Source organism: Leptinotarsa decemlineata, unplaced genomic scaffold, assembly GCF_025532065.1.
Source record: "Leptinotarsa decemlineata unplaced genomic scaffold, Ldec_3_MD MMD2_P_RNA_scaffold_12, whole genome shotgun sequence".
In the NCBI taxonomy this organism is placed as follows: domain Eukaryota; kingdom Metazoa; phylum Arthropoda; class Insecta; order Coleoptera; family Chrysomelidae; genus Leptinotarsa; species Leptinotarsa decemlineata.
The window spans coordinates 9,376,198-9,401,773 of NW_027412526.1; the positions used below are offsets into that span (position 1 = coordinate 9,376,198).

Sequence of the window (25,576 nt, forward strand, 5' to 3'; positions counted from 1 at the left end):
ATATATATATATATATATATAAAGTTTTTTAAAAGGCCCATCAATTTAATTGATATACCATAAGAACACCGTCACACATTGTGAAAAAAGTATTCAAAAGTTGAAGTGAATTGTCATTTGCAGTTGTTTTCTCCATTTTTCAATATTTTCATTTATGGACAAACAATCTTTTACCTCCCTGATACAGATATATATATATATATATATATATATATATATATATATATATATATATATATATATATATAAAAGTGGATAATCTTAGCGACTGGAGAAATGTACAGCAAAATGGATTAACGGGGTCTCTCAGTCAAAAAATCAAATCTCTGTTCTACTTATATCTTATACATGTTCAACCTTCTCCGTCAGTTTTTATGTTCAATTTATTGTTTTTAACTCATTTTTACTGCCCTGAAGAAGTTTCCCATTATAGAAGCGAAAGCTTGGCAAAGTAGAACAGAGATTTGATTTTTGATTTTTTGACTGAGACGTTAATCCATTTTGCTATATATATATATATATATATATATATATATATATATATATATATATATATATATATATATATATATATTATATAGAAAAGATTATTGAATAACGAAATTATTTAGCTCTCTAACTATATTATTAAAGGGGAGCTGTTGGAAAGTAGCTTGCACTATACTGTTTGCTTGAACTATAATTGTCACCAGATGAACAACGAAATTCACTAGTTTTTATTAACGAGTGCTGCTATCTTTATGTTGAGGTCGTAAACTTTTCATACCACCCTCGTATATTAGTAATAAATAAGTTGAAATTGATCTTTGCTACTCACTGACATCAAAATGATTTGTTTTCAAAAAATCCTAAGGATATTTTGGGTTTGAAGGACCATACCTGAAAACAAAAAAAGATATGAATCAGTTTCGTAATTGATTAAATATTATACTGCAAACTAAAATGAAACCTTCGAAGAATCAGAACACCAACTCGGAATTCAAGCATTCCTGAAACACCTGAAGAGATATTCGTCAGAATAATTCCAACTCATTCACAACCAGAATGAAATTCATATCCGTTAGTCGGGGTCGCACCGAACAAATACATTTGAATCATTGTCAGGTATTCCATTCTGCATTACGGCGGGTGCCCGTCATATTGAGTTAACAAAGACAAAACGTAAATACTATATCACATTTCACGATGACTATTTAATATTCGCATTAGAACATGCTGTTTGAAGCGGAAATTTATCGGGACATGTTTCAGTCCGAGAGCCAGAGGGAGTATTTTCAATAGGAAAAACTTAGGTGTAACGTAAGATATTTCAATTTTTTTATGTGATAACTTATGGGAAGGTAAACCGCTTCGTTACCTAACGCGTTACGTCGCCAATCTGTCTGGCTTTTCTTTCTCTCACGCATACGTCATAGGAAGGCAGGCTCCTCCTCTCTCGTCGGACAAACGCTCGATTTTTAGTGTGCGTTACACTTATACTGTTGACAGTATTATAAAAATCTAACCAGCAAGCACAAAATATTCTTTCATTCTTTGAAATGTGGTTTAAAAATGATGATACTAATTTTGCTTACGTATATTATCAGTATCATAAAACTAGATTCAATTTCATGTGATTGGGATTTGAATTCAACAGATGTTAGTGTCATATATTTCAATTTACTTAATAACTGTCAATCAGTTATCGATAAAGTGGCACCAATTCACGTCTGTCACTATAAAAGTAAAATTCCATGGTTTGACAACGAAATTCATATTAGAATAAAACAACGTGATCAGATATATAAAGATTGTATTAAAACTATTGGGGTGAATAGAAATGTCAAATGGAAAGAATTCAAAAAACAGAGAAATGAAGTAGTAAATTTATTAAAAAAGAAAAAAGAACTGTCAACTGATGTGGAAAACATTAGAAAAGCTTATGAACATGAATTGCCAAAACTTCAGCTGTATAGAATTTAACTTAACAAACCAGAGGTATATTGTTAATAATAAAACTGAATTAGTAAACGAATTTAGCAGTATTCAACAAATTGTTGATAGTATAGATAATGTTCAAGATTGGAAATTCAATAATTATAATCTATATCCTAATTTTTCCAAGTTTCACATATTAACAATGAATGAATTACGTCGTATTGTTAACTCCTTAGACAACAAAAACAATGTTCATGAGTTCTTAAATTCCAAAATGCTCAGTCATTTTTGAAACATGTGGACATATAATTTTAAACCTTGTAAATACTTCTCTTCAAACTTCTAAAATTCAAAATCCTTTAAAAGTTAGTACTATAGTTTCCATTCAAAAGGTAAACAATACAATCAAGACCAATGAATATAGACCTATAAATACATTACCACCAATAGAAAAAATTCTTGAACTAGCTGTTTATAAGCAGGTGCTTGATCATGTTGAAAAAAATTAAATTTTAATAAATAACACAACACAACAAAAAAATATTTTTTGAATGTTTCCTACACTAAATTAGTCAATTTCTACTAATTTTGGGGTGATAAAAACGAAAATAACAATGAAAAATTTTTATCAGCTCTGGTTTTTGAGATACACAGTACTTAATCTTAAAGAGTAGTTATACTATACGTGAAAAGTGAAAGTACATAAAACAATATTGTTATGTTTCTTTTAGCATATTTTAAGTACAAAATTAATAAAAAAAAAACATTATTCTTAGTGTTTTGACAAATAAAAGAAGTTTGTACCACCAAATTTCAATTAAGTCCATCCGATTCATTGTAAGATCGCTGTCGTTTAGCTTGTCTTTTATAAAACACTTCTGGAGCATCCCTACACACAGACCAGCAGTAGTCTGCAAGCATTGCTTCATTCCAACGGCCCTGATATCTCTGTTCCATTAAGGCAATGTTTTGATGGAATCTTTCTCCATGTTCGTCACTCACAGCTCCACAGTTTTGTGGGAAGAAATTAAGATGAGAGTGAAGAAAATGAATTTTCAAGGACATGTTGCATCCAAGTTGGTGGTAAGCTTGAAGAAGCTCTTTAACGAATGCTGTGAAGTTATCATCTCTTTTGTTACCTAAAAACCCATGTACAACCCCCCTAAAGGCTTCCCAGGCTCTTTTTTCATTTCCTGTTAAAATCATGTCAAAAGCAGGATCATTTACGATTTCACGGATTTGAGGCCCAATAAAGATGCCTTCCTTGACTTTAGCATCACTCAACCTGGGAAACTTTGCTCTCAAGTACTTAAAAGCTTGTCCTTCCTGGTCCATGGCCTTCACAAAGTTTTTCATTAGTCCCAACTTAATATGTAATGGGGGAAGGAGAACATCCTTAGGATCTACAAGAGGCTCGTAAACTACATTTTTCTCATTAGGGTTTAGGTTTCGTGTATGCCAGTTCATTTTTTTATAGTGAGATTTTCTATCCCGACTGTCCCACAGACACAAAAAACAACAGTACTTGGTGAACCCAAATTGCATTCCTAGGAGTATAGCAATGACTTTCAGATCACCACAGATGTGCCACTTGTGTTGTTCATATTTGATTGATTGGAGAAGTGTTTTCATATTTATATACGTTTCCTTCATGTGAACTGCATGACCTATAGGAATAAAGGGTAGCTGATTTCCATTATGCAGAAGTACAGCTTTTAAGCTTAGTTTTGAAGAGTCTATAAACAGTCTCCATTCAGATGGAGTGTGATCCAAATTCAAGCAGTCCATCAAACCATTAACATCAGAACAAACTACGAGGTTTTCTTTTTTCTCAAAAAAAGGAAGCAAATCTTTTTGACGCTGTCTGTACTGAGATATTTTCACATTATGTTTTAGAAGATTCCACTGTTGTAGTCTTGACCCTAACAGCTCAGCCTTTTCCTTAGACAAGCGAAGATCTCTTATAAGGTCACTCAACTCTGCTTGACTAATTCTGTGCGGATCACTAGACCTATCGCTTACCTCAAAATCAGGGTCATAGGATGTAGAAGGATGGGTTGCTCCTTCTAAACAGTCTTCATCACCTTCCTCTAAAATTTCATAGTTTTGGGGTGGAGAAGGGACTGGCAAATTGTCTGAGTGTGGTACAGGCCGAAGAGCAGATGGGAGATTAGGGTCTTTAACCGTTCCTCTTTTCTTCATAGATAAACCTTGCTTAATGGGAGGAGTTAAGCAGAAATAACAGTCGTCTGTATGATTGGTAGGCTCACGCCAAACCATAGGTACTGCAAAAGCCATTGCCCGGTTTTTATTTTTTAGCCACTCTCGCAATATGACGGAACAAGAATTACAACATATATGAGGAGCCCATGATTTATCTTGGTCCCCAACTTTCACACCAAAATAATGTTCATAGGCTGTCTTAACGATAGGTGTCATTTTACGTTTCTGAGCCTTAAATGTTATTTCACCACATATATAGCAAAAGCTATCGACAGAATTCACACACTTTCGAGGCATTTCAGATCAGCACTTAAATTAATTTAAAAATCAACTTCACACGATAATTTCAATAGCAACCACGTGCGTACAATTGACAAACTCACATAGGTTATGTTTACTACTTAAGAACAGCTGATGAGAGGGGTGTTATGTAAACAAACATGTGTACCAACTGTTGGTGATGAAATATTTCATTTGTTGAAAACTCAATATACATATATATAATATAATGATACTATATCTTGAAAACAAGAGCTAATATATGATTTTTATGGTCACTTTCGGTTTTAACACGTGGAAATACATTAAAATCATCTAATTTCAACCCCGAAACAAAAACTTTGTTGTGTTGTGAATCAATCTGGATTTCATAAAAAATATTCATGTGAATCCACACTACAACTCACTTTATCTAAATTCAAAAAAGAAGTCGATAGCAATAAATTTGTAGTAGTTTTTTTTTCTTGATCTGAAGATTTTTCAAACTGAAAATTTTCAATTTTGAACTATATCTACATTTTGAGTTTTTTTATATAATTATTAATTTCCATGTTAGTAATATGTTTTATATAATATTGTGTATTAGGATTACCTATTTCAATAAATGTATTCTTCTTCTTCTATCATTATTTAATCCTACAGAAGTAACAATTGGCCTATGGTAGCTATATACAGAATAATCAATTAAATATTTTAATTATAAATAACCTTTCCTTACATCATTATATTAATATGCATAAAATTTAAGTAATAACCTACGCTTTTCTCAAAATTAACAATTTTAATATCAAATAGTTCAACTTAAATTATTTCAAGTCATCACTTCTATCGGAAGTCCCGAGGCGCACCCGTTTTTTGGAAGTTCTAGAGTTATAGGTAGGAAAAAACTCAAGTTGCATGGCTACAATTGACGGTTTATCACCTCATTTAGGGCTTTGGTGGACCACTCAACACTCTCTCGAACAGCGATCAACAGTTATCCTGCCTCAATGTAGGCAGTTATGATACTGATGACTTGTTTTCTTGGAGTTACGATTGTATTTGGAAATACAGGGTGGAGTAAAATTGTACCAAATTGCATCCCCGTAGCCAAAGGTGCAAGGTTGACACCAAACCAAAACAACGTCTTGTGGTATCCTTCGTACAGCATTAGGCCTGGCTTAGACCTCAAGCTCGCTTAATTCGTAAACTTGTTATGCACCGTGACAAAAATCAGCCTCATGCCTTCCACTTTGACGGCTTGGAGCTTTCAAGCAAAGCTTCTATGGACCTAACCTAGCTTTCTGTCTGCGATGGGGACTACAATTTCACTGCCTAACAAAAATATTCATTCAATTCATAATTATTTCAGGGTTCATGCAAAACTTTCATTCGGGATATTATTCGAAATAAACGTAACATTTAAAACCGCAGTTGAATAACAAAGTAATTTTCAGATGAAATTTAAAGATCGAATGTGGATACTGTCTTCTACATTGGATCTAAAATTCACCTCCGATGGTAACGCATAAAATATTTCTAATATTTTGAACAATTGAAATAACCCTCATTATAAATGAGGACTGCGAATTTCAGCTGTTTGTACACATCTGTATAACTTAAATTGCACTGGAGTGAAAAAGACACAGCAAAAATCTTCCGATAAGAAAATATTCGACATGAATGAATTGTTTGGTACATCATGAACGTGACATTAAAGTTACACGATGAGTGCTGCTTTATATAATGAATGATATGTCGAAAACATGCTTCAGCTCACGGACTAAAACGAGATACTTCAATAGAAACAACCAAATGCGTATGAAATGGATTATTTGCTAAACAGAGCAATATAAATGTAAATAATAAATCACATTTCCACATATTAAATGAATGAATTATTAACAAACTGATGGGTTCATTGTAATGAAATTAAAGTGTGGAATTAGATGAATTATAAAACAAACAAAAAGTAAAAATCTATTCAGACTTTGTCAGTTGACTAGGTCTCAAAATTGATAGAATTGGAAGTAATTTTGGGATTTCGATAACTAGATACCATACTATCCCTCGTAAATTTTGATTCGTCGCTCTAAATTATTTTTGACAAAATTTCCCGATCTTCCTGTGTATGAATCAAAAGGGATTCACAAAAATGCATTCTACGTTCGAAGTCTTTTGCTTTTCGAGCTTGAACTTTGGTAAATTTATAAGGATGCATTCCGTGATTTTTCAAAATTCGTTGTACTGAAGCACGTGATACACCTACATCTTTTTCTGCACTGCGAATGGAAGCTTCTGGATATACATAAAAATATGCCAAAACGTTAACAGTATTGTCCTCATTTGAAGTAACAGGTTTTGGTAATGTTGAAGGCGCTTTTAACATGGAGCCATAGTTAAGGAAATTATTTTGTAATCTTACAAACTTCCTCTCGTTCATTGGTGTTAATTCAGGATACATTTGGTTAAATTTTCTACAAGTTCTGGCAATGATTTGATCACACTGTCCGTGTATAATAAATAATTTCATAAGAACTTCGTTTGAATAATCAATATTTGCATTCATTTTGCATTTGCATTTTGAGACCTAGTCAACTGACAAAGTTGAATTGATAGAATTGGAAGTAATTTTGGGATTTCGATAACTAGATGAGCCTTATTTCGGAAATAAATTTGAAAACGTAATATTTAAAGATCTAAGTGTAAATGAATCATTTCTTTTGTAAATTGAATTTAACTCTAAAGACCCAGTTGTAGTTGTAAATAGAAGCACTGTAATCAATTTAATTTCGGTGAGTTAGTTACTCGATAATGTTTGTGAAATATTTCAATTTCCATATTCCTCAAACACTCATTAGTCAACAAAACAATGATAAACCAATTCTATTTGATCCCAGATATAGAACATGGAAGTACATGTTTTTGTAGCAGAGAACATACATTAAAATGTTGATATTTCTCACCAATATAAACACTAGAAATCGCAGCTAATTATTGTTTGTCGTATCAGCAACCAAAATGGAGTAGAAAAATTTTGGAATATTCAAAAATGGTTTTACCACTACTTCTGTTCTTTATATACAAATGTTATACTTTATTTAATTAACAGTAATTTTTTGAAGATATACAAGGTGGTCGAAATTTGCCGAAATAAAGGAGTTGTGAAGGATGTGTAGAAGTACTTGAACTCCATTATTCGCATAGATACTTAAAACACAGTCGATTTCTTCTCAACTGATGGTCAAAGATGCCAATACATCTTTGCTATTGTTTAACTGCTCACTTTTCAAAAACGTTCTTTCAATCATCTATAGCTTTTCGTTACATTTTGTTGTAATGTGTTAATATCAGCATATCGTTCAATACTAATTTCAGTCATTGAATAACCGCATAGAAAAAAGTGAAGACTGTTGAAGTCAGGAAAACTGGGAGAACACATCCTGTTCTACGTCCTGCTGGCTTCCTATCCAAGGACTTGTTCAGAATAACAGCCATGAACTCACCAGCAACTTTTTTGCGCGATTCAAGGCTCCAATATAAAAACAGACCAAAACGTCTTGACACAATAATTCCTTGAGAACTCTTGAATATAGAAAAATCATCTTCTGATCAGTGATGTGGGCTTTTTCCACCGTTCATTGTTCACATGGAAGTATATGAAAAGAACAGGACCTCGTTAATCCTCAGCTCTCACAAGTTTCGACTTCTGAGGGTTGTCGTTAGTGAAGGAGCGATATTAGGTTAACGGAAAAAAAGATTTTAACAAATTCATGATAATTCAGAAACGTCTGATAATTTCAAATATACAGTGTCATCCCCAAAGTAAGCACCATATGGGAAACTTATTTATTAAGGGGTTTTCGACAAAAGTTTTTGCACCCCCTAAAACTGAACATGCACCAACAAAATACAGTAAAACACACGTAATATACGAGGAGCCTTTAAATATTTGATTGAGACAAGAGTAAAGTACTCTTATTTTGGAAAATCTCGGGAAATGTTATTCAAAAAAGTTGTTCATTATTGAAAACTACATCTGGATTTGAAGTCATGATCATGATCTAACGACGATTTATTCTATGAGCCTGTAATATTACAAATTACACAACTATGGTGTTTACCACGGTCAATTTTTTTGGAGAGTAAAATAATTTCCAAAGTTTTTGGTGCAGTTATTTTCATTTCTTAACACCGAAAATTACTCAAAATTCTACAGTATTGTAACAAGAACTCGATTTTAATAATATCGAATCACAATATATCAATACAAAATAGGTATTTCGGAACAAACTCATTGATTTTCTGGAGATTTTCTTGTCCAAAATAAATGTTTTAAGTTGAATCCCCTACTTATCTAGCGCTGATAGGGGAACGGCCAGGGGACTGAGGGCCCTGTCCAGAAAGCCAATATGTGGCCTTACGGACGGGATCGCCGGACTCCTGGTCAGTGGCAGAAATGAGTCGGTTGAGAGGAACTAAAACTCCCCAAAAGCCTTGCGAAACATGCCACCGTGGACCAGTCTATTCAAGTTAAGGTGTAGGGAATCGTGCCGACAACTGAATGGCCGCAGGGTGATATGCGGTTACGAAAGACCCTCTTGGGGAGCCGGGCGAAACCTCATTGTAATCAGCCTTCCTCTGGTAATGCGGGGCTCTGCTAGAGGTGACCAACTCTTCCCTTGCCACTAGTAAGAACACACATACATATATGAAACAAACAAAACAGACACAACAAAAACAAATCCCGAGGCTGGACAGAAGTGCTCACCTCAATCTATGACGGTGGCTGGGGATGAACTGAAATGTCCACCCTCATCTACCGCTCGGAATAAGGCTGGCCGAGGCCAAAAGGAGAAAGAGGCAGAAGTGGCAGCAACTATAAGTGCACCCTCCTCCTCCCCCGCTCCACCTCTAACAGTAAGGGCACTTCCTGCGGCGGGCGCCAATATCTCCGCCTTGAATAAAGGCAAGGAACCGGCTGCCACTTGAACACCTACACTAGGGGAACCCCAGGAAGGTTGAAGAAGCGACGAAGAAACGACAGTAATGTCGCTGCACCTTCCAAACCTTCGCGGAGGCCGCTGTGAGATATCTCAAGGTTGCCAAAGAGAGTGTGTGTTTGGCGAGTCTTGGCCTACACCTGCCAATATAAAGGAGATGTCTCCTAGTGACCTGTCCACCTTCCTGGAAAGGACAGGATGGACGATGACCTAGAAGGACTACTCGAGAGGATGTACAATGGGTCAAATGTGGCCTAAGTGCTGTGGGTATATACTCACCCTTCCTACTATACATATACATATACCTATTTTCATTCCTCCCGGATGGTCTTATTTATTTTAACTATTTGACACACTGTATAGGCGCAAAAGTTTCAGAGGTAATTATTTTCGCCTTTGTAGCCGTGAAAATACTGTCATTGTCGAATTCAAATGCAATGTTGGCAACTTTCCAACGATGTGAAATTATTCTGGGTCTGTTGCTTATCGAAAAATAAATTTTAATTAGAAACTCGTTTTATTATATTGTATTGTACATTATGGTGCAGTTGTGGTTATTTGCTGTCGGGGTTATAGAAACTTTTTCTCGCTCTAGTCACGCGATTTTCCAACCGTATTAGATACAATCGCTGTTGGGAAAATTATGCTTATCGCAATTTATCGAAATATGCTCAGTTCGAGGTTAAATCAGACCGCAGTACTCTCGAGGGATTTGCTGTTTATGGAATTTAAAAACTAGTCAGTAAGATCAGCGAGAATCATTTTTCGTCCGGGAATTCCTACGCCATTTGAATCAGTGTACTCCAGTTTGATGCCAGGGGGGGTTGAAAAAAATTCTTTGGTTTTTTCTCAAGGATGCCTTCGTTCGAAGGTCGGCATTTCTTATGGTGAAATGAATGTACTCTTCTTCTAAATCCAAGTTTGCAGGTTTCATCAACAGGCACCGTTTGTTTTCCTGAAGATAGTTTTGGTAATTTCGCAGCTTCATTTTTTTTCTCTCATTCTTGAATTTATATAGGGTCGCCCAACAGGGACTTCCGAACTTTGACAATTGAAAAAGACCAGCTCAGCTAGCAGTTTTGAGTAGGAAGACACCCAAGACCTTTCAGAAATTGATTTTAATTTGTAAGTGGGGTTTTGATGGATCAGGACAAGCACAATATAAACAAAAATCAAAAAACTGTTATGCTAGCTAAACATTACTCACAAAAAATAGGCACGAATTATGGAACTACCAATCTCACAATAAACTGTTTTTTGAATAATTTTTAAGGTTCAGTCTCAAATTGAACAGGGTCAAGTTTTTATGAAATCAAGAAAAAACTGAAGCATTTGAATCAGATATCATTCACCCGATTACTGAGCAATATAGTATTTGAAAGAGGAAAAATTTCACTTGCACGAAATAGTGTCATCCTCAATGGCGGATATCGATGTTTCGAAATGAGACACTAGTTTAATTGCCTCTTCAGCACCGCATGTGATATTCTTTTACACATTACATTTTTATATTGTGCAAGATAAAAGAACATTTTTATCCTTATGTAATCCATCATTCGAAAATTCACTTCTTTTGTACAAAATGATGTTGAATGAAATTAATTATCTTTTTTTAAATCAGTTCCGACATTGACATCAGTATATGATGATTGCCATTGATATAACAGAAAACAGCTCATACATAAGCAACACTATTATCCACGTTGTTCACAAAATTGATCGTGGAATAGCGTGCATGCAGACATCGTAAAAACCGTGTGTGAAACTTTCAATAAAGTGTCTTTTCATCAAACGTGTTCCACTTTTCTTTTGGTCGTTTCCACTAGCCTATTGAAGTGAACCTTAAATTTCTCAACACATTATGGTGTAATGCAATAAAGGTCATGATTTGATTTTTAAAATTTTCTTAAAAAGAAGCGTAAGTTTCATATTATGTCATTTCTCTCGTATGAAGGAAAGAAAAGAACTAGAAAACCCCTCTTTGGCTTTCAGCTTACAAGAAACACAAAAAAAAAATCTGCAAGTGTGTTCTAATAATTTAAAATCTATTGCGGCAGTTGTATCGCATATGCAGGAATAACTTCAGTGAAAAATCCTGCAACTGACACCTGTCGGATATAATCCAACGACCTTCGTGGTATTAGCCAGGAGAGTAGTTGTTTTCTGATAGGTATCAGTCCATTAATCTACAGTGTAATGAGTAGAGACTGACGTGACAGATGATTCGAATGGTATTTGCTTGGATAATTTTATTTTAGTTGAATTTATTTATTTTAAACATCATAAAGTATTTTACTGCAGAACTTAATTCGACCAATACGAAATTTTTTTTCCCTTTTGAATTTCGAAGTGCCGTGACAAACAATTGGCAGAAAGGATAAACAAGTAGAAGGAGTCTTCCACATACGCTGTTGTGACATTTATGGATTGAGTTAGACAATAGCTAACTGAAGCCATCATATGAAGCCATTATATGGCATAAGGAGTGTAGAGTGTAGTAACTGAATTAGAAACTGATAACAAATATCCAAATACGGAATATGATGCATAGATTCAGTGAGGAAACTTATAAATTACATATATATAAATTGAAATATAAAGGTGAGAAATAGTGAATGAAACATCAAAAAAAAATTGGAACAGAAAGTTTTATTGTATTTGAAATGTACTATAACGATGTAAAAGTTTCGTATCAACTCTGCCAATAATAACTCATTTTTTCGAATCTGTCTCTTTCATTACAAATATTGATAAAGCTATAAAATCACAATTCAGTGGTATATCACACTTGATATTTTTATAGCTTTTCATTTAAAATAACTCGCATCATCGGTGACAATGTTCAAACGGAAAAACAATTTATTTTTATGGATTTTCGGTTAAAATAAAACCAATACAGAAAATGACAAACTACATATAATGTTCGAATTGACGACCATTTTGTTGACTGCACAAAAAATGTCGGTAATGCTATTATATGTATCTTCAATGTTTTGTTTTAGATATCGATATCGTGCTAGGTGCCGAAAAACCCTTTATGTATCCCCAGACAAAAGAATCTAAAGGAATTTGGAATCTGGATATCGAGCTGGCCAGGCATTTCCATTGTTTCCAATATATTTTGTTGGGAATATAACATCTAAATGCTCCCAAATTACACAACAATCATATTTTGACCAAAACCTGATATTTTGGTAGCTTCGAAGATTGGGAATTATAAAAATATTTCAAATAAAAATTGATTCATCAGAAATCAGCCTTGAAGCAAGGATAACTGTAATACAAAAATGTACGAATAGGAAAAATACGAATGATCGTTTCTTATCGAAATTATTGAATAATATCTGAGGTATGCCAATAGTTGGATATGTTTTGAAGAAATCAAAACAATTCACCGCAAGAACTTAGAGTTAATTATTATTATTCTCATTCCATCGCAGTTACATCGGGTGTTTCACAAGGTTCATATTTGGGACCACTGTTGTTTAATCTTTTTATCAACGATCTAATGAGTTTTTTCCATAAAAGCGAAGCTTTGCTATTTGCCGACGACTTACAATGTTTTAAAATAATTAAAAGCGAAGCTGATGCATTGTGTCTACAAAATGATAAAGATTGCCTATCTATTTTTACAATTTACTTTTAATCCACTTTATTGCATCAAGTGCTACATAGCACTGTACTACTAATATCTGAATTGGGCTTGTCCGTGTGTATAAATAAATAAAATAAATACATAAATAAATGACAGGACCGTAATTGAAAATTGTTGTCACTGATGATGCTGACTATATTCATCCAGCAAACAAAGTAACCCAAACAAAGATAAATGCGTGGTCAAATCATGATCACCACGTACATTTGCATCTATTGGGTAAAATAAACAAGCCTTCTTACGCTGGCCAATCAGATAAAACTGCAATCGGCTGGAGAAATTCATTGTTACATTGTCGGAGTGGTCACTTACGTTTTAATGCCTGTGGTGTATATATACGGTATTTTCAAGTTTAAAATTTTCAAAATGTCAAGTACTGAAAGGGGTGAAGAAACTGCTAATGGGTGTCCCCACACTACACCTAAAAACATTTCCTATACCCCGCCACATTTTTAGAAAAAAAATTCGGTTGTTTCTTAGTGCGACTCTGTGCAAGCAGCCTTGTCTGGGATATCACGTAACTGTGACTGATAATATTTTGGAGCACTCTGTTGGTCAGATAGAGTATAGTACTACTAAATTGTGATGTTATCGCTTAATCAATATCTGTAATAAAATAGTTTTTCTTGCTATCATGTAATCACAAAAAAAAATCTATACTTAAATAGTTCGATCATATGTGTACAAAAATCATGAATGTCGTGCAGAAAAACTCATTTTTTCCGAATTTCCGTAACTCATCAAGCTCATCACGACTTTCCAAATCTACGAATTGAAATATCGCAACCATTCATCACCACTCCCTTTAATCACCAGGCCTTGGCAAAGTTTCGATTTTTTCATTAAGTCTAACTCCATATTATTAAGTTATTTTTCTTTCTTTTCCCTCACAAGAGGGTTATTTCTTGATGTAGGTCCATGAAAATGAAATATTTTATTTTTTATTCCGAACAAAAATGAATAAATTTGCATTAATTCGATCCGAATTAACAAATTATAATGTACAAAACAGGTTTTATAAAAATCAGATTATTATGAGAGCGTGGCGTGTTTTGATCTGTTATTCTCCGAATGATACTGAGCATGACACAAAGAGGAAAATGAGTGTAATAAGGGTTAAATACGGCCGTAATGCTATGTCCACTTTTAATATTCTTCTGTGTGACATCGATTATAATTTGTAACCAGTGAAATTTGAATAACTACTAGCTTGTTGAATATGAATATAATTATTTTACATTAGTCCTGGAAAATATCATCCACAACAGGAAGCATCTATTTGAAAATTGAATCGTGATAGGTTCTTGTTTGGGTAGCATTTCAGTAGTGAATTTCATCGTGTGAATGAATACAATTCCCGACAAAATGTAGGCTTCTCTTCCACCTTACACCGATTTTTCATGTAATGTTTAAAAAAATGTGCGATCTAAATTATCATTTTTTTAAAGAAAAATTATGATATCTTTCAACAACTCCGAAATCACTTAGAATTACGACAAAATAGAGTTTAATTAAAGCACCAAGTTTTACCAGTCTTTATCGATGTCTTTTTAATAATAAAGAAGCTTGTACTTTACAAGCAAAAGCGAAATTTTTATAAAAGTAATGCTGAACGATCTATTGATGACGATTTTGATTTGTTTTACAGCTTACAACTGTTTTTCAGTTCGATATAGCTCGTTCTACTACCTCCTCCTTCGGGGTACTAGATAAACTCAATAGTTCAATAAATATTACAAAAAAATTAAATGAAGAATTTGAAATGAAAACAGTAGTAGTGTTTTAGATCAGGAAATTTTCAAAGCAAACAGAGACATAGTTTTAAGATAGAAACTGATAAGCTAGATCAAACATTAACAACTCTCCATTTCAACAAGCCAACAACATTTATCACTCATAGGATATCAAAAAATTGAGAGATATTAAAGGAGATGATTTGACATTGTTGGGTTCCTTGAATGAGTGAGACACCTTTTCAAATAACAATTTCCTGAAGGAATTGAAGAAAAAAATCTATAAAAGAGCTCAGTTTTTCGAAAGCATATAATTTTCAATTTAGTGGCCTTTGATGTTCCTTCATATAGTAATTCTGGTTATAATATTTGCTTCTGACAAAACTGGCTTCATTTAATTACATTCCAGCTTTTCCATCGTTTTTTATTCATTCAATAAGGAGGACGCAAGGTTTTCCTGTGTGTAACGTTTATAAATTAGCCATTAAGGAGAAGGCTAGCGGTTTTATTTGTATTGAAAGGAATATTGAATCAATCAAAAAGCGTCGCTCGTGTAGGTATACTATACCGGTTCAATATTTTGCAATATCGATTGACAGCATTAAATCCTAAATACACACACATCGGAAAAGTCTAGGGATATTTTTAAAAATGGTAATATTTTTTTTAGATCGCTTTAGGAAAAAAAAGTTGACAGGTGATTATTAAACGAATGTAACTTACAACAAAATTTATCAAATGGTCAAAAATACTGAGTGCGCATATAAGCAAAACTAAAAAAAATATGGCTCTTCTTTGGCACCCTGAAAAAAAATCATAATACAAAAAAAAATTGGAATCAGTACAAAGTATGGCCTCCACGCTGGTTTATTACGGCCCTACATCTATCGTGCATCGACAAAATGAGACTGTCAATGTCTTGTTGAGGTACATTTGCCCTTTCAGCGATTAAAAGCTCTCTCAATTGAAACGTTGTGTGAATGTTCCCCATATGCGGAGTAATTCTTCGTTGAAGCATGTCCCACACATACTCGATGGGATTCAGGTCCGGTGATTGTGCTGGCCATGGCAATACATCAACTCCTTCGTTGGTGAGCCGGTCAGTCACTAGACGCGCGACATGTGGACGAGCATTATCGTGCATTAGGTGGAAGTTTTCACCAACAGCACCAGCAAACGGACGGACGATAGGTAGGAGAAAGGTGTCGAGGTACTGTCGAGCTGTGAGGGAGCGATTTGGAAAAACGAGATCGGTTCTGCCGCCGATCATGATTCCGCCCCATAGCATTACTGTACCACCTCTGTATGTGTGGACTTCCTGGACGTGTCTCAAACGTTCATTATTTCCAGGTCGTCTCCACAGTCTTACTCGGCGAGAATCTGGATGAAATCCAAATCTGGATTCCTCTGTAAACAAAACTGTGGCCCAGTCATTTGCATCCCAGTTTTGATGTTCTTGACACCACTCTATACTTCTACCGCGATTGCCTCTCGACAAAGGTGGACATCTAAGTGGTCTTCTGTTGTGGAGATCTGCTTCATGCAGTCGATTTCTGACAGTATCACGACCAATGGTTACCTGGTGCGTCTGCTGCAACACGTTAACCAACTCAGGTGCTGTGATTGTCTTCTTGCGGTTAAGACCAAAAATCGGTCTTGAACTGCAGTTGTAGCGCGTCCTCGCCCTGGATGTTGTTCGGCTGGACTGCCAGTTTCACGGAAACGCCGCCACAATCGACTGATAACACTTTGGGAGACCCCCAAACGAAGAGCTACATCATTTTGTCGCATGCCACCTTGAAGAAGCCCTACAGCTCTATTCATCTCAACCAATGGTAAGTGATGGCGTTCCATGTTAAAGCACAATATTTCCAGTTTAATTGCTGAGCAAGAACTGCATAGAATGTACAAACTCGACACCTTCAGATTATTCATTTTAGCCGAAAACCTACAGTTTGTAAAAAATTCGATAAAATATTAGTTACCGTTTTTGCAGGCTTTGTTCAACCCATAGAAATCTACAGGGTGGTCGAGTGTACCAATTTAATCGAAATTAAACGAACTCATGCATTTATTTTTATGATATTCAGTATGTTATAAAAATATCCCTAGACTTTTCCGATGTGTGTAGTTATTGTATCGAGTTACGAATTTTACAACTTGCTACTGTTATTGACCTGTTAAATGAGACTGTTTCTGTAACATTGAAGTAATATTCATTTGGCGTAGTTGGCGAGAGCTCATAGCTATCGATGAACTCGTGTAGTGCTGGTACAGTAAGTGGAGAAATTATTCTGTTTGGTAAACTGTCAGTTACTTCTTGTCTTTCGAACAGTTAACTGAAAAACGACGTTGTCAGTGAACAAAGCAGAAAAATTGTGAACAATGTATTGAGATTTATGTAAGCGGAAGCAAAGGCAAGTGGGATAAGAATTCCTGTTAGGAGTGATAATAATAAGTAGAATTGTATCCAATATTGTATTTTACCTTTGAAGATTCAAGAATGAGTAGCTGAGGTCGTAGGGGTTTGTGTGCGAACAAAATACGTAATACACATAAACAATGAAGGAAATAGAATTGAAACTTTCTATGTTTTTTACCACTTTTATTTGTAACTAACGTTACTGCAGTTTCGTCCTATACGGACATTCTCAGATATACATTTAAATAAAAATGATTACATTAGCCTTATACAAAACCATTGTAGGTAATAATAGAAGTACTTAGCTCAATTGATTACCTGAATTTTGTTTACTTGTTACAATGTGGATATGCTAAACTGAAAATCAGCGAGTAAACTGAATCGATTTGATCATTTAACAGGTTGCATCCGCAATGTTTATGCTAATGAATTTCCAAGTCAGTCTGAAGGACCGTTCATGTTCAACATACCGTTTTTGGAAATTTCGACCAGTTTGTCCCACATAAACACTATTTCACTCCGGACACTTAAGCTTACAAATTTCAGATTTCTTCAACTTGTCCACTTTATCTTTGGCATTGAAAAGGAAATCAGATAACCTGGCATGTGGTCTGAATGCCACTTCCACATTGTTTTTTCTGAAGAAACCCGCAATTATTTCTGTTCTTTTTCCAAAATGTGTTGGCGTTACCCATTTTTTTATTTCTGATTGTTTCATCTGGAGGTATATTAATTTGTATTTACGTCTTTGTTTTCTGATTAACTTCTGGATGGAAACCATTATTATGGCCTATCTGTGTAATTATTTCCATTTCCCAAGCTATAGGGTTCGCCAAATAACTTTTTTTTAAATGCTATAAAAAATACTGAATATTTTCTCATTTTTTTTTTATTTGAAAGTAAAATCCTTCCGGTTAATAATGGAAAATAATTTCATTCAAATGGCTGCCTCGGCTGGCCATGCAGTAGGCTACACGATCGGCCCAATTTTTAGGCACATTATCGATTGTGTGCAAGTGTATTTCACCAATGGCTTCACAAATATAGTCCTTTAAAGCGTCAATTGTCTCTGGCTTGTCGGCGTAACACTCATCTTTGACGGCACCCCACAAATAATAGTCCAACGGTGTCAAAATGAGCTTCATCTGAGAAGATGATTTTTTTTGCAAAATCGGCATCTTCTGTAAGTCGATCGCAGGCCCACTTAACGAAGCGAAAACGCATTGGATGGTCAGTTGACTTCAACTCCTGAACCAATTGGACTTTGTATGGCGTCATACCAAGGTCTTTATGCAAAATTCGTCTCAATGATGTCTCCGAAATGTTTAATTGTTGAGAACGACGGTGAATTGATGTTGATGGCGCTTCACGCACACTTTCTGCCACAGCAGCAATATTCTCGGATGTACGCACTGTTTTTGGCTCTTCACGCTTTGGTTTATCGATGAGGATGCCAGTTTCACAAGATAACAAACATACGGAGCTGACGGTGCTTCTCTTCTTCCAAAATCCATACGCAATTTTCGCACACATTCTGCAACATTACCATGATTTTCAAAGTAATGTCGCAATATCTTCCAGCGTTGTTCAAGCGTATACACAACCATATTCGTTCAGCGGAAGGATAAAACTAATTATATGTCAAATCAAACATGAGCTAAGTGTTACCATTCACGAAATAAGCACTAGTTGAAAGAAAAAACGTTAGATGGCGGACCCTATAGATTGTTAGCAGACAAAGGCTGTGCCACGGAAAAAAAAGATTTGTTACTTCAAAGAAATTTATTTAGTCTAATTTATTTCATCACTTTGATTAAATATCATTCGTTCCAAACGACGTGTGTATTGTATTGATTAGATGATAATTTTGCGGAGACAAAATGAAATTCTCATTTTAATTTCTCTAATATTTCAATTCAAGAGGTATTTTACTTAGTCAAATGAATTGTGAATCATTTCAAGAATAACATTTATTGAGTTCTCAAAATAATTCGGTTGAGTCAAACAATATAATTTCATCAAATCAAAAGTACGTCTGTTGAATGAAAACTTTCCAATTCAGTTTAACACTATGGGGTGCTGTTTTGACACTAATATATAATTGAATCAACCGAATATTTATTTTCACTTCAACAATACATTTCAATACCTTTAACTAATTTTGGAAATAATTTCAAAATTATGGATAATTTCATTTCAACATTTTTATTATTTGTTGGTTTGAAAAATTGAATTGTTTCCTTTAAAGAAATGATATAGTTGAAATACTTCTAAGGAATAGAGTGCCGGTCGGCACCATTTGCATTTTCGCAAGAACCGTAAACTAATCACGAATGGAATAAGAATTAACAATGTGTTTTGTGTTTTTCAAGGAAATGACGAAGAGGTTTACAGTTTCTTTTTGATTATACGTGGATTGAAGTTTTTCAGTGTTTTCACAGGTATGTTGATAACTTTCTTTCATTCCATATTTTGAAATAATTATGAATAGCATGTATTGGATATAATTGCAATATAATCTCTTTTATTTTTAGACATGGAGGAATTTCTTAATAACTTGGGATTAAATGACCTAATTGGCATTTTTCAAGGTAAAAAAATACATATATTATTTATCTCCTAATAATATACTTAAAACACATACTTTTCAGACAGAAAATGATGTAACCTTAGACATAGCTAAAAGGCTCACTGATGAAGAAATGAAAGAAATGACTCCTCCAATTGGCAAAAGAAAAATATTCAATCAAGGAAGCAATTGATGGAATAAATTAAGAGTCATATATAACAGAGGTATGTCTTTCATTCATAACTTTAATAATAAATATGTATACCATTACAATTAAAAACATATTCAGTTTTCTCAAATAACTATATAATTTTGCGATTTGCTGTAGATACTTATTATTATTCAGGTCTATACCTAAGTAATTGAATGCTAGAATTCTTAAATTTAATAGATTTGAAGGCCTGAAAGTTACGATTGGAGACCTAGGTAAATTTTGTCATCACAGTCATATTTCTAATCAAATTTTTCTGTGATGAAGTAAGTCATTGTTTTTTCCTATTATCAAAAAATAAGGGTATCTCCTTTTGTTAAATTGGATGTGTACAAAAAAAAATTATTATATTTTTATATTTCTATGGGATAATATCTAAGCTTGTTAATAGAAATTGATCCAATAGTATTATTGCGAAAATGTAGACTATCACTAATCTCTGTTCTCTTTCATTTTAGATCATTACTTCAGTGAAAGGTTTCGAAATCAACTCTAATTGTTTTTTAGTAGATATCACCAATAATAATAATAAATAATAAAATATGTTAATGTTTCATATTAGGATTAACCATTTGTGAAAAATTTATATTTTCATTTAAATATTTGTAGAAGTCAATTATAATTTATTGATTGTTTGAATAAATTTGGTACTAAAATTTCTCGATTTTTATTTATATTTTGCTCATTCTCACGTTGAACAATTTTCCATGGCATTTACATAATCAGTATTGAATATGAAATATTATCCGCAAGACTCCCATCAGCAGCTGATTAAAAAATCGTGATACGTAAGTAGATCAATGATCCAGTTGAGAAAATGATACAAAGTGTATTTGATGTATTGAGAAATCGGGTTGTTGAACAAACTATAATATATTCTCACAATTATTCAATAACTTGATCTATTTTGATTGGAGATTCATGTAAATTCAATCACTGACTCTGTATTTCTGATTCTGCTGAAAAGTAATTTTCTCAATATACTAAAACTATACGTAATGCTTTTTATCTACAAACTTAAAAAACATATTGAAGTTTTGGAGAAGAGAAAAGTAATTTTCAGTAGAACTGAGGGAAGGATTTTGATTTGTAACTTTATTTCATTTGGTACATCATTATTCATACTTATTTTGAACTTTCGAAATGCTTTACTCTATCAGAAAGATACTCACAATGAGGTATAAACATTGTTCGTTCAACTACTATTCATTATTTGTTCAACAAAATCATTACTTTAGTGGAAATTTTCCCATTATCAAAACAAACAAGGTTCTTCATCATCCTGCAGATATATTATGTTTCTTCAACATAACTTTTATTCAAATAGAAAATACATTTGATTATTTCAATCAGATCCACTATTTCACCCATCTTTAAATTTTGTTTGTTCAATAGAATATTCGAATTACTCTAAATCATTCTCGCTATCAATTAGACAAAATATTACTTGAATTCAATTCTTCTTTGAATTCAAATAACTAATGGAGGCGATTGTTTCAATGAAATATTTGTTTGTTACAATGAACATATGCTTGAAGAAATAGTTAGGAGTCAAGAATTCTTTTTACTTGCACCAACAAAATATTTTGTCGTGCATATATGACACTTTTATTTCTTTGAATGAAGTGAATTTTATTTCATTCAACAAATCTTTTTTTTTCTCTATGAAACATTAAATTGTAGTCTGCTAATTTATGACTGCCTGGAAGGATATAATCACTTGGGATGGTAATGTCTGTATAGCTAGGTTTTCTGAAAACATTGAACTTGAATTCATTTTGATTGGGTGTAATGGTTAGGTCTAAGACATTTATCTAACCATTACAATGTGGAAGTAGCATTCAGACCACATGCCGGGTAACGTTAGTTACAAATGAAAGTGGTAAAAAACATAGAAAATTTCAATTCTCTTTTCTTCATTATGATTTCCTACCACGTAGTAACAGCTACATCCATCAATGTATTACAAATAAACATTTTTTCAAAACCGGCATGTGCAGCTTATCCCAAATTTCACCAAATAATCTTTTATTGCGTCGTTTTCCTTAGAGACGAGCTCCTTAGAGACAAGAAAAAACAACATTCATAATATTTCCTTTTTCCCAAATTCATTCGGCCATAGTAAAATTAAATTTTATTTTCATTCATTCACCACCACTTCGTAACAGAAATATTTTCTGTCAAGTCCCATCAAGTATCCCATTAATCATATGACGAAACCTCAGAGTAATAAAAAGATATAGAATTGCCATGCCTAATCCAATACAATACATGTATTATGAAACGGGTATCCTACTATCCTTTTCTGTACAACTTATAGGCAAGGGGGGTGGCGGGTAATGAGGAGTTATGGAGAGTTTGTTTACAGTTGAAGTAAGTTGGATCATAAAACAGTGGCGGTGGTTTAGTTGACAATCGAAGGGATATTATATATTTATAAAATAAATCGTTCCAGGTGAACATGTATTCTGTTTAAATAGTTCCTACAGGAAATCTGATTTATCATTAATTATTATGGAAATGAGGCCAGTTTTTCTACCACCTACTATATTTTTATTCATGTATGGCTTTATAATAAAACCCATGGTTTACTGGGTTAAAATGAAATTATTTCATATGAACTAATTCATAATAATGATAAATGTTAATTTCGAAAGTAATGAACTTTGCTTTAGAAAATCAAATGAAGAAATTTGTGATTTATTCTCAGATTTGATAAAACAAGCGGTACGGTTTGTGAGTTCCGATATAAAGAATTTTCGATAAGAAATCATGATTTCATTCAAATTGGTATCTAGAGGTCTTTGTGGACCAACATTATGTTTTTATTTTCAATAATTCATGCTGACGAATTCTATAATTACGAAAAATCATTAATTTAAATGAAAAAACTCTATTCAAAAATGAAAAATATGTTTTTCATATGTGTGCCATAGGTCATATTCATTCTGCGATCAACAGAAAAAAGCTTTCTGCTCAATGTTCAGTATACTGAATAGTTATTCTTGTGCAACCTGTTAAATCTGTTTTTGCTCACTTAACAAATAACTTACGTCACACAAAGAATATTTTTGGGAAAGAAAGTAAATCTATACATGGATGTGTAGATCATGAAGAGAAGTAACTTTCAGACACAAACTGAAAGAAAGTCCTCCTGAAAAAGCTACTTTCATATAAACATTGAATTACACAAAAGAAAAAACTTCGTTCGAAACAAATACTTCTATATGAACACTGAATTATACAGAAGATACTTTTCTCTACTCAGTTTGTGTTTCAAACATTCGTTGTGGAATAAAAATCAGATATCATTCACATGAGTTCTACTTTGAATGAATGGTAATAAATTGCACTTACATGGAACACTGTCACCCTCACTGGTATACACCGATGTTTCGCCTTAAGACACTTGCCCCAAGGCTCTTCAGTACCAAATTGGATAACATAGAAAATACACACTATTCATTCATGTATTACGATTTTTTTAATGTCACGAAATAAGCTTGATTTGCTTATGTCATCGATGACATCGTAATGACATTCATTCACCTATTTGATTTAATCCCAGCCAAGAGGAATCTTATTTGAATTGAAGAGGTTATATTTTTAGGAGTAATTAATTTTTGGGAAAGAAAGTTTTTGGCTTTCATTAATTCATTTATTATTTTAATTCATTTCATTCATTCATTGATGAATGGATGTCATTACGATGTCATCGATGACATAAGCAGATCAAGCTTATTCCGTGACATTAAAAAAAATCGTAATTCATGAATGAATAGTGTGTTTTTTCTATGATGTTATCCAATTTGGTACTGAAGACCCTTGGGGCAAGTGTCTTAAGCAGTGAGGGTGACAGTGTTCCATGTAAATGCAATTTATTACCATTCATTCAAAGTAGAACTCATGTAAATGATATCTGATTTTTATTCAACAACGAATGTTTGAAACACAAACTGAGTAGAGAAAAGTATCTTGTGTATGATTCAGTGTTCATATAGAAGTATTTGTTTCGAAAGAAGTTTTTTCTTTCGTGTAATTCAATGTTTATATGAAAGTAGCTGTTTCAGTTTGTGTCTGAAAGTTACTTCTTTGCATGATCTACAATCCATGTATAGAGTTACTTATTTTCAAATTGATTATTTCCTTCCTTTCTTTGGAAGATTCCCTTATCCCTTTTTTTGTATCAAGATGGATTAGTAGACAGCCAAAAACTTTCTTTCCCAAAAATTAATCACTCCTAAAAATATAACCCCTTCAATTCAAACAAAGAATATGATTTCCGTTTTTGATTTTTCTTTCTTTACACGAGGCTCTCGCGTTGCATACAGACAATATTCAATAAGAAATGACGGTTGTCATTTTTTTAACCTTTTTTTGGTTGGGATATGGTTGGGATATGTCAAATAATGAAATAATATAAATCTAGTTTCAAAAACTTTATTTATAAGAATAAGATCAAAATAATGATCATTAAAATCATCAAAAATATCCCCTTTCATAATGTCAGTCCACAAAGTCCCCTAGATACCAATTTTGAATGAAATCATGATTTCTAATCGAAAATTCTTTATATCGGACTCACAAACCGTATCGCTCGTTTATTAAATCTGAGAATGAATCACAAACTTCTTCATCTCATTTTATGAAGCAAAGTTCATTTACTTTTGAAATTAACATTTATCATTGTTATGAATTATTTCATAAGAAATAATTTGATTTCAACCCAGTAAACCACGCGCTTTATTATAAAAGCCATACATAAATAAAAATCTAGGTGGTAGAAAAACTGGCCTCATTTCCATAATCATTAATAATAAATCAAATTTCCTGTAGGAACTATTTGAACACAATACATTTTCACCTGAAATGATTTATTTTATAAATATATAATATCCCTCCAATTATCAACTCAACCAACCGCCACTGTTTTATGGTCCAACTTACTTCCCGTGAACAAACAAAGTTATGCTGCCTTCAATGTAAGGATGCAAAAGGTTTCTTATTGTCTTTCGTTACTCTGAGGATGAAACGAAACTTTCCTCACACACGATCTCTGAACAAAATGTAGCAGAAAATAATTAAAATGAATAACACACACATCAGCTGTGGAACAAATATGTAACGAGAACAATCTCGTTCCGTAAATTGGTGCATGCACGAAAGTACAAACAACCAGAAAAAAACAAATTATTTTTTACCGCGTTTGCATCATGAGAAGTTCCTAAACATGTGGTTGATGATTTCTCTTTGAAAAACGAACTAGAGTAATTTCAACTAGCTGTGAGAGAATCAAGCAATCGGATGTGAGTAAAATATAAGGCATGTTGAAATGATAATGATTTTCAAGATTATGAGTATCAACTAACAATTGATTCATAGCCAGCATGAGAAGTAAACGACTCAGATTTCGTTGTTAAGATGAAGTTCACAAAAAATTGAAAAATATTGCACCAAAATTCATGGAATTTCATGGAATATTCCGCGGGTACCAAAATTCGCACCCAGCTCAAAGTTGGTAGGATTGAAAGGGTTATATTTTTAGGAGTAAATACTTTTTGGGAAAAAAAGTATTTGGCTACCTA

The 25,576-nt window shown here is 33.4% G+C and overlaps 1 protein-coding gene and 1 long non-coding RNA gene across 6 annotated transcripts in view; one reads left to right on the forward strand and one right to left on the reverse strand.

The window, feature by feature from the left end:
- Positions 1-25,576, reverse strand: part of sdk (sidekick cell adhesion molecule) — a 556,813-nt gene that overhangs the window by 199,120 nt on the left and 332,117 nt on the right. The gene's annotated exons all lie outside the window — the stretch shown is intronic.
- LOC141481713 (uncharacterized) lies at positions 19,401-20,597 on the forward strand. Its single transcript, XR_012465120.1, has 4 exons — positions 19,401-19,652; positions 19,746-19,802; positions 19,863-20,004; positions 20,450-20,597. It is a non-coding gene; the product is annotated as an uncharacterized lncRNA (long non-coding RNA).